The sequence below is a fragment of the Contarinia nasturtii genome, unplaced genomic scaffold (genome assembly GCF_009176525.2).
Source record: "Contarinia nasturtii isolate CC-2019 unplaced genomic scaffold, AAFC_CNas_1.1 Cnas_scaffold_1240, whole genome shotgun sequence".
Lineage (NCBI taxonomy): Eukaryota > Metazoa > Arthropoda > Insecta > Diptera > Cecidomyiidae > Contarinia > Contarinia nasturtii.
In genome coordinates this window covers 4,071,108-4,081,332 of record NW_022198581.1, presented here as the reverse complement: position 1 = coordinate 4,081,332, position 10,225 = coordinate 4,071,108, and the positions used below count along the sequence as shown (strand labels likewise).

The following is a 10,225-nucleotide window of genomic DNA, read 5'->3' as shown; positions in this document are numbered from 1 at the left end:
CTTTTGTACAATATCTGTATAGATCTTTATCTGATGCCCTCAGACCACCGAAATTAATCTCTGAAAAAGGAGGCTAAAAAAGGACTTTTTATGACTAGAAAATAACACATGAACAATAATGTTCATTACATTTTCATATATCTGAAGCATCCAATTCCGGCCGCTCAAAAGTTACATTTTGACACACAAACAAACAACAATTTTCAAATCAACTTGGCTGGCATCTAACAGACAGTTTTGACACTTAATTTGAAATGTTCTCTTTTTTCTGTCCCCTTCATCCTTCTCTCTGTCTCTACTCGATTACGATGATAACATTATTAATTTTTTTTTGCCGCCAAATAAAAGTGTTGTCTTTATTTTATTTTGTTTTGGAAATGAAAATGAAGACGAGACCGGTGTAATTTAGAAGTTTAAAATAACCACACATTTTTCGATTGTTTTACAAATTAAAATGTCAAAAAATGTCCAAATCATGGCTTATTAAATGAATGTTTGTTTGTTGTTTATGGAAAATGTGTTTAATATTGTTGACTTTTAACACATTAATATGTGTGACATGTGACATGAAGCTTTACCAACCCCCACAGTAAATACTTTATGTACGCGTTTGTGTGTGATGATGTTGGCGCGACATCAAAGAACAAAATCCAAATGAATGAGCGCGTTCTGCACGCGTTTGACAATGAATATTGCATGTTGATGCCGCTTTAAAATGTTTTATGATGGGAAATAGCACGACGTACATCATCGACGTTGATGACGATGTTCGTTGTCAAAAACAAAACAACGAAATGAAACAAAAAAAAAACTGAAGTTACCGTTATGACTTCAATTAACCACAAAAATGTTTCTTAAGAATATATTAAATTAAGTTGTTGATATTTGACTTGTTCAAAATAAAAAAATGACAAGCAATTAACAGTTGGAACTGTCAAAAGACCCCTTCATTAGCTGTCAATAAAATGTGATTAAGGCGACAAGAAAAAACGAAAACAATGAATAAAATTACGAATTTTTGGTTTACGTGCATTCATTTCTTCAGCATCATGTCGAAATGAACTTTAATTTTAATTGGCGAAAGACGATTGATGTGAAAAACAAAGACCAACGTCAACCAAATCACAGACATGAAAGTCATGGCATAAATTTTTTGGCGGTTTTGACGAATCGGTAAAGCTTAATCGCATCTTTGGAAAGTAAACAGTGTGTCGCCGTCATTTTCGGCAGCTTTCTTTCGTGTTCCTGATATGTTTATGCCGCTGAACAACAACAACATCAACGGAAAAAATTGTTTGCTATGTAACGTGCATATTTGATGCGCGCTATCATTATGAACATCAGTACACACTCACACACACACTTCCCACGTAGCCGAACAAACTGTGGTACAACACACACACAAAACATACACACATCGCTCACTCTCATGCTCGCAACATACGGCAACGTGTCAGTTGAATGTACTGTGAATTTTCCTTTTCTGCTATGGTATTGCGTAGCGCTTTGGTAGCGTCTTTCGTATGTATTTTGACATCGACCAAAACCGTTGAGGTTTGTTTCAAAAACTGGATACCCGATAGAGAGTGTATGGTGTGTAAGAGAAAAACGCACCGATTTCACCGACGTGTATATATAAATTCATTGAACGATTTGTTGGAAAAACAGTTTGATATCAATCGTTGGCTGAGCTGGTCGTGCTTCTACAATCAATCTTTCATATAAATTTTTTTTGTCACGTTCCGTTCCACAAAGAGCAAACATTACGAGTTTGAAAAACGCATCACCAATCGCATCATCAATTGTATGGTTGAGATCACTGGAATTTTCAACAACACTGTGTTAGAACTGTGCGTATTTGTGTTTAATTGAATTACAATTTCTTTTTAAATGTTGTGTTTTGGTAGCTTTTTTTTGGGGGGGGGAAACAATTAGTGAATAAAAAACTAGCGATCTTTGGCAATTTGATCGCCAACTTTATCAATTTGTGTTATTTAATATATCGACCGACCGACGAAGGAGAGTTTTTGTCGGGTTTTTTTTTTCGGGTGATAAACTTCTCAAAACAATTTATTGGAAAAATAGCAAAAAAAAAGCATGTTATAAGTTTCCTAAAGTTATGACTTTTTCCTTCCACGATGTCCATTTTTTATCTTTTCAAAGAGATCCAATCATGTTTAAGCTGGTAAATGGGTCAATGTGTATCAATTTTATAAGGCTAATTTTGGTAAGCAAAAAAAAAAAAACACTAGATGGAGACTTTTTTTAAATCAATAATATTTTTCGCTCACACCCACAAATCCATCAGTGCCTTGTGATTTATAAATGTTCAATCAATTTGAAAGCGATTTCATAATGTCCGCTGGCGATCGCTTTTTATTTGAATGTAATTCATTTTTTGCGTTATTGGCTTATGATTGAGTTTTCATACAACCACAAAAAAAATAGTGTGAGATCATTACTTTGATCGCTCGACAGAGAGAGAGAGAGAGAGAGAGAGAGAGGAAAAAAAGTGTTACATTTCAACAAAGTGGTTTCAATGAAAAATCAACAACAATTTGCCTTTTCTACACAAAGCTTTTGCCATTTCCCAAAATTCCACTGACATGCATTTCAAATGGCTGAAAAAAAACGGGGGAGCATGTTATGGTCGTTTTTATATTATCTTCATTTCACAATCAAACCGTAGTGAAACTAATGAATATACAAAACTGTATATTTTTTTTGGGGGTGGCCAGGCCATTCGGTTGGATGGACAAAGATCTCACGCTTGCACACCATCATTGAAATTGTAATAAAATGTAAAATGTGAAAAATGTTACGAAATGCATGAAAAGGAAGATGAGAGAAAAAAAATAGACGGCAACGTCGAATGACATCAACAAACTGCATTTGCAAAACGACCACCACACACAGCACACACCATACGAAGAGCAAATAAGCAGCAAATAAATCAATGAATCTCTCTGTGTGTGTTGAAATCGCTGCACATTATATGCATTTCTCTCGATTTTTCCTTTCTGACCGTTTTTTTTTTGTGCTATTTCGATTTGTTTGTTTTTTTTTTCATGCTACTATCATGGCTTCTTCGAAATCGCTTTTGTGCTTTTATAAACGTAATGCTCATTTGAATGGTAATATTTCAAGGGGCCATCAACAAATGGCAAATTGAAATGGATTTTAAGTATATTAGATAAATATTTTGCAATAGAAACACCATTTCAAGTAAATACTGAAATTTTCCAAATACGCGAAAATTTTGTTTGAGAGAAAAAAGAAATCACATTCAAAAAATGCTACTAAATTCGATCCAATAAACACTTTCTGATCAAAATGGAACAACAGCCAAACCAAACACACACACACAAAGAAGAGAATTAAATAGATGTTCAATTCATATAATTTCTTCTCGAGAAGTTGATTAGTAACCCCTGCGTAATATGTTCATTGATTGGATACGGAGAGTGCTTTTTTTTCTCATTGTGTGCTTTTTCTCTAGGCAGAAATGCAGAACGAACATTTTTTTTTGTTGAGAGGTTTGGCTTATGCATGCCATTCGGAAAATTAAAATAACATGTATCCCTTGAATCAGCAGCAACAATGCAAATCAGCTCTCACTGTTGAATTCTCGTGGTGTTTGCTCTCTTCATTTGGTTGCGTCTATCGCTGTTAAAATCGAATGCATATATGGCTTAACAAAAATCCAATAAACATAATTGTTGTTCGGTACGTCGTTCGTTTGAGCATTTTTTATTTGAACAAAAAATAAGTGCACAGAAAAGCAACTAGATAAAGCCGGAGCGACGGCACAGCTATAACGAGAAAGAGAAGGAGAAAGAGAAAGCAGGCGAGCGAGTTATATGATTCTCAATCATGTTGAATGTGAATTGAGCAAATGCAAACGTTAACGTATGCTGTGTTTATTGTTTACAATTACCCGCATAAATAGTGTATCTGGGTTTTAGATCGCTTTTTATTCATTTGTATCGATTTGAAGTAAAAAAAAATTCCGACTTCATTTTTTCCGTTTAAGTAACTCTCACACTTTTTTTGTCGTTACAAAACAATGGTTTCAATAATGGAAGACTATTGGATGGAAAAAGAACGAGATAGTGGCGTTTCAATGGAAAACACTTGTTCCATATTGTAAAAGCAATAAATTTCAGTACTCAATGAAAAACGAATGGCAGACGTATACAAACAAAGCAATTAAAATATATCTTTCTTTATTTTCTTTCTTTTTTTCAAAAATCGATGAGATCCATTGCATTTGAATTACAATTTATCCGCACTCATGAATCCAAGTGGATCACACGACATGGTTTTATTTTCATTGGAATGGCAAAATTTTAGTATTTCCTGTTGATCATTCTAATGGTCATAATCATCGTTGTTGGTTTGATGTTTGCCAAACTTTTATTCAAAATTCCATCACACTTATGAGCGATAAATTTTCCATTCGGTTCGATTGTACAGTCGATTTGAAGCATTTTTAATCAATAAATCGAAAGAGTAACGCTTCATTTGCAAATATTCATATTAAGCTAGATAGCTTCGAACTTCCCGTTTTCAATTTCAGATAGTTTAATTGAGATAAGATAGCGGTACGATGGAACGCATGAGCCAACAAATGAGAAAATAATAAATGCTGAATGATATACATTGAAACGCGATAGAAGATTGTGATTGACAAAAATGCATGCATACACAAAACAAAAATCGCTTTTGCAACAACAACAACAAAAATGTGTGTGTGTGTTGTTTGTATTTTAAACGTTTTGAATGCGCGCGAGGAGTCGAATCTATTTCTTGTTTGAATTCATTTTGATTATATAAACAATTGTGTTTGCATATCGATGCTGTGTGCAGAGCTCATTTTTCTACATCTACATTCGTGAAATGTAAAATGAAAATTGTTGACTTATTGCAACTCATTTAGAACAAACGTATCGTATCGCTCATTCTCGTTCCGTACTTGTTCGTCCCTCGAACAAAACCGAAAATATAACAGTTAGAAAATTTTTCTTCTCATCATGTAAAATGTGTGAGAGTTGGTTTTTTATTATTATTTTTTTTTTTCGTTTGCTGATGGTTTGTTGGGTCGATACTACTAAGACTAAAAGTGAATGCACTTGGGTATTTGCATTCCAAGTTTTCGAACATTTCTCTCTTTTCACTCTTTTTCTCGACAGTTTTCTTTCGTTTTTTTTCTCTCTCTCTCTCTTCTTCTCTGTCGCTGTTGTTGCACTTCTCTTTGGCATTCATTTAGTCGTCGTTACTTATTGCAATGAAGATAAGAATATTTACTTGAAATTTTGCGCACTCATTGTGTGTGTGTGTGTATAAATATGCTTATTCCGTTTCGTCGTTGTTGGCTTTTTATGCTGTATGTGTAATGAGTGTGGCGTTGTTTCTTGTTTATCGCCCGTAAAAATGCATCTGTGTGTGACTGTGTATTTTGTTTGGTGCTTAGTTCCGTTCCATAGTGAAGAAATAATACGGTGGCTATTAAAAATTTATTATTTATTATGTGTTTGCATTTGGTTGTGTGTGTGTGTGTGCACACACAATATTTATGATGAAAATCCAATTTGGCACACAAAATACACCCGCAAAAGTTGGTTGCCGCACTCGTACTCTCAGTCGGTTTGCTTTGAATTCAATGCTTATTTCTTTGGTTGGTGGTTGGTCTTTATTTTTTCCTGTCACTTTTATCGTAAACCATTGAGATTCGAGGATTCGAGTTTAATGGATTTTTCATTGTATCCAAACGATTAGTTGTCTTATTTCACACAGTCAAAATAAAGTGCATGCTATGCGTCTTCTCTTCCTTTCTGTATCTACCTAAATCTGTGTCCCGGACACACTAAACATGCACTATATTCGCTGTGAGCGATACTGTTCATTGTAATAACGGTCTTGAACAAAACGACAATAGCAGCAACAGAAAAAAAAACGTTGCAGGAAGAACAAAAAAAAAGTATGAAACAACACAACGAAAAAAAGAATCGTGTTTGTTAATATTACAGTTAGCTATTGTTATGATTAAATTATGTACACATAATAATTATATCTGTGCAATTGGACTGGTGTGTACCGAGCGAATGACTTTGAAATACGAGAGCGCGACAAAAATTTAACGAATAGCACACAAATGGCAAGAGAATGGTACGAAAAAAAAGAAGAAGAAGAAATTCTACGAAAACCAAATGAACATATAAGAGCGCATAACGACAATGATACACCATTGAGAGGAAAAATAGAGAGAAATACTGAGAAAAAAAAAAAGAAAGTGACGTAGTCAAATGGAACATTAACATAACACGTACACAAATTTATAAGCTGGGGTGGCAAAAGAACTTAAAAACAACGAATAGAGAAGGAGAAGAATAAAACAAACAAATCAAATTTTTGAAGAAATGCACATTTTAGTACAGGCAACCAAAAAGCGCTCGAAGCTAAATGGAAGTGATATGTTGGTTTTTACTTGACCAAATTCCGAGTATGTAGACTTTTTTCTTTAAGGACGATCTTTTACACACGAAGAATTCTTTTTTGTCCAATGTATAAACGAGCATTTTTTTTACATTTTCGATTGACAAAGGATCAATAATGTTTGACGATAATATGTATCTAATTAAATGAATTGCCAAGTTAAGAATTCACACCAATTTACAAATACCTTCAAAACACTCAGTGATAAAATTCAAACTATTCCATCCAACGAAATTCCCATAGATTTACATCACCTATTGTTTCAACTCTCAAATGCTTCGTTTAGTTCGTTTTGGATTTTTGTTGTTGTTCTGGTTCACAAATTATGTAGAATTCACCGTTGAAAAATAATCTGGAAGATAAAATCATTTGTTCATATAGAATCCAATATAATATAGAATGCAGTATAGAATGCAGTTATTGAGTGTATCGTTGGCTACCTCTTCATTTTTTCAGTTTTGAACACTTTCATACAAATGAATGCCATTGCTTGGATGTCACTTCGAATACGAATAGCGTTCATTCATTATTATTTTTTTTTTAACAAAAAATACCGCTTTTAATTGACATACAGCGACAATAAAGAGAATCATAAGCAGCAATGAAAAACGTCAAGCGAGATCAACAAGCAAATTTAACATGGTGAACGGAAAACAGAAAGCACAAAAGGTTTATATAAAATCGATGTGATTTGACTCCTTTTTTTCCACTCTCTTACACTTTTTGTACGCATTCTTTTGTCGTTTCGTTGCGGGATATTTTCACACACTGGCTGACTCTCATCAAAAATGGATTGCAATCAAAAATCTATTTCGAGAAAGTGCATGACAGTGATTTGAGTGCTGAACAATAGAGACAGCATGTACATATCGAAATAACAAGAAAATCCACAACATAACATAGCATATGAATGCGCGCACACACACACACACACAACGCATTCAATAAAATATATGAACATTGTTGAGTATGTTTAGATTTATCTAGAGCTGAAGAGCTAGAAGGCGTTTGAAAGCAATGACTGAACCGAATGGAGAAAGAAAGAGACAGATAAAGAAAGAAAATTATACTATGCAAACACAAACAGACACGAGGACTACATAAAAACATATTTGTCGACAATTTTAGCTTGCGAAAATGCCAATGTAATCAAATTGGATTGCAAATGGTATGCGTTAGTGTTGATGCCCCGACCAAGCCTGCAATGCAATTGACTTAGCTCAATGCAAATATTGTCGAAGAAAAACCACTCTTTGCTCTTTTGTCTGCAACCTCATTCATACCATTACTTTGTCTGCTTTCCATTTCTCCTATCAAAAATTGAACGAATGCAGAAAAAAAAAGTTCTAGCAAAATCGGAGAATGTACAATTCATCGATGTGAATCCATGGCAACCATTCATTGTTCACTTGATGTTGAGCACATACATCAAACATTTCTCTAATATTTTACTTGCAATATTAGGTTTTCTTTCTCTATACTTCTCTCGCTCTCTCTCTCTCTCTTGCCCCCGCATTTCCTTAAGAGGTTCTTGTTCAACTTGAATTTGACCACCTATCACGGCCTACTGCCACATATGTACAACGTAAGCACAGGCCAAACAAAAATCCATCGAGTAAAATGCAAATTTCGTTCCGAGTACCTGCAAAAGAGCCACTTTATATTATTTGTATTGTAATCAAAAGTTCCACAACAAATAAAACTAACAAAAAAAGTTTTTGGATTTGACTAGTCTAAGTGCGTGTTGTTCAATGTTATTTTCATATTAATTTACTTCTATTTCTCGAAATCTAAGCTCAGAAACTGAATTTAAGCTTCGATAAAGCACTCCAAAGTAAGCGAAACATTGAAGAAACTAAAATAATTGAAATCATTTTGCGAGACTGAACCAATTATTTGTCTTTTGTGCTGGATGAATATGGTTGAATTTTTGACCCTTTTTTTCAAAATTAAACAATGAATTAAAACAAAAAGAGATCAGTACGCTTGGTTGTGTATATCGATGTTAGATCATACTTAAAATTGTAGTAGAAATATGAAAGTTTCAATGAAAAGAAACCCCTCACAATATCGTGTTAACTTAAACGCCCCAGAAAGTTGCTCTATTTGACATAAAGTGACAATCATTATTTTTGAAATTAAGCGGCTCTAATTTGATGATGCGTTTCATTTTTTTTTCATTGTCATTTTCTCATCGAATAAAAAAGTTGTAACAACTTCTATGCCAATATATTTTATTATACAATGAAATTGAATGAAATATCTGTCTCGTAATGAAATATTTTTTTTATTATTGCTTGTTAGCAAGGGAATCGTTGTTATTGATCATTCTGTATAATTTGTCTAATCAGTCATAGCTATGGAAAATTAATGATCTCGAAAAATTATTGTGCTCTTTTGATAAAATGTGAAACGACGAAGCTGGTTGCTAATTATTTATCTGTGTAAAATGAATATTTTCAATAATTCCATGCAAGCGGCTTAAATCATTCCGATCGTTTCATTCAAAAGTATAAATTGGCTGAGTTGTTTGTGGATTGTCAAATTGAATGAGCATATAAATTGTGCATCTTCATTGAACTTATTTATTTTGACTTTTAATTGGGCGCTATGGTTTTTTTTTGTCTTCGATTTTTATTCCATTTTTTTACGGTGAACGTCAGAAGTTACAATGAGGCTCCGACCGACGTCCGACCAGCCTTGATCGAAACATATTTTGGGTCTAGTTCACATTATGCTGTTGGATGTGGAATCTGTATTCTTTATTGGAAATAGATGATCTGCCTTCTATTTTACACGAAAACGACCACAAAAATGGGTCAAAGCGTTACATTTTTCTGCGTTAAAATGTACTAAAAGCGTTACATTTTTGTATTCAGCCTAGATGTGTCGGATGCAATGTGAGGATGTGAAGACTTCAAGTCTCTTTGAGCCGACGGTGGCGCCCCGAATTTCAAAGGGGACGTCAATGTAATTTAACAACTCAAATCGAAACTAAACAGCGCGCCAATTTTAAAATTTACTGTCAATTCCTCCCATTGGTCGGATTTTCGGGTTTTTCGAACTTTTCGGTCATTTTCGGACCTCCAGTTTAAAAAAAAACTGATGACACTGATACTTGCGTCTATCTTTATTATGCGAACAGTATTATTTGCTTGATCAAATATAAAATCAAATTTGCCCGACGTTCTTTCTTAGTGATTGAAAAATCCATTTTGTTCATTCATTCGTAGAATCTGAAAAAAAAATTGTCTGGCTCGTAGAATGGAAGCAAAGTATGAGCTATCGAATGTCAGATTACAATGCTGTATGCTTTGAAACGTTTTTTTTTGCTTCTCTTTTCAAAAGAACGAACACATATTTTATTTTTAATGTCTATGGATGAACGAACAAGTTCGAGGGCCAACATCTCTGGAGGTGAGAGCCATTTTATCGTTGCTCTAAATTGAATGGTACGCAATATCCATTGTTATTTAAATGCGCGTTGACAAGTATCAATGCAAATATTTACTAATGCCAACCACATTTTGCACCCACACAAATACTCTATTTTTGTCGCAACGCTTGTTTATTTACGGAATATTGACGAAATAGTTTGACATAAAAATTCAAAGCAGTATTACGTAAGAGCTTGATGACCAATCGAACACGATGCTACATTTGACACGAGCGTCAACACAATTGTTTGTTTTTATTCCAAGCGTTCAGAAAGACATACATTTATGCGAGC

The 10,225-nt window shown here is 34.0% G+C and overlaps 1 protein-coding gene across 1 annotated transcript in view; it reads left to right on the top strand.

The window, feature by feature from the left end:
- The first annotated feature begins 1,689 nt into the window (after window positions 1-1,689).
- The window catches only part of LOC116345271 (somatostatin receptor type 2-like), an 82,793-nt gene continuing 74,257 nt past the window's right edge, over window positions 1,690-10,225 (top strand). Inside the window, exon 1 of the mRNA XM_031774505.1 lies at window positions 1,690-1,850. The gene's annotated coding sequence lies outside the window, so the exon portion shown is untranslated. The remainder of the gene's footprint in view (window positions 1,851-10,225) is intronic.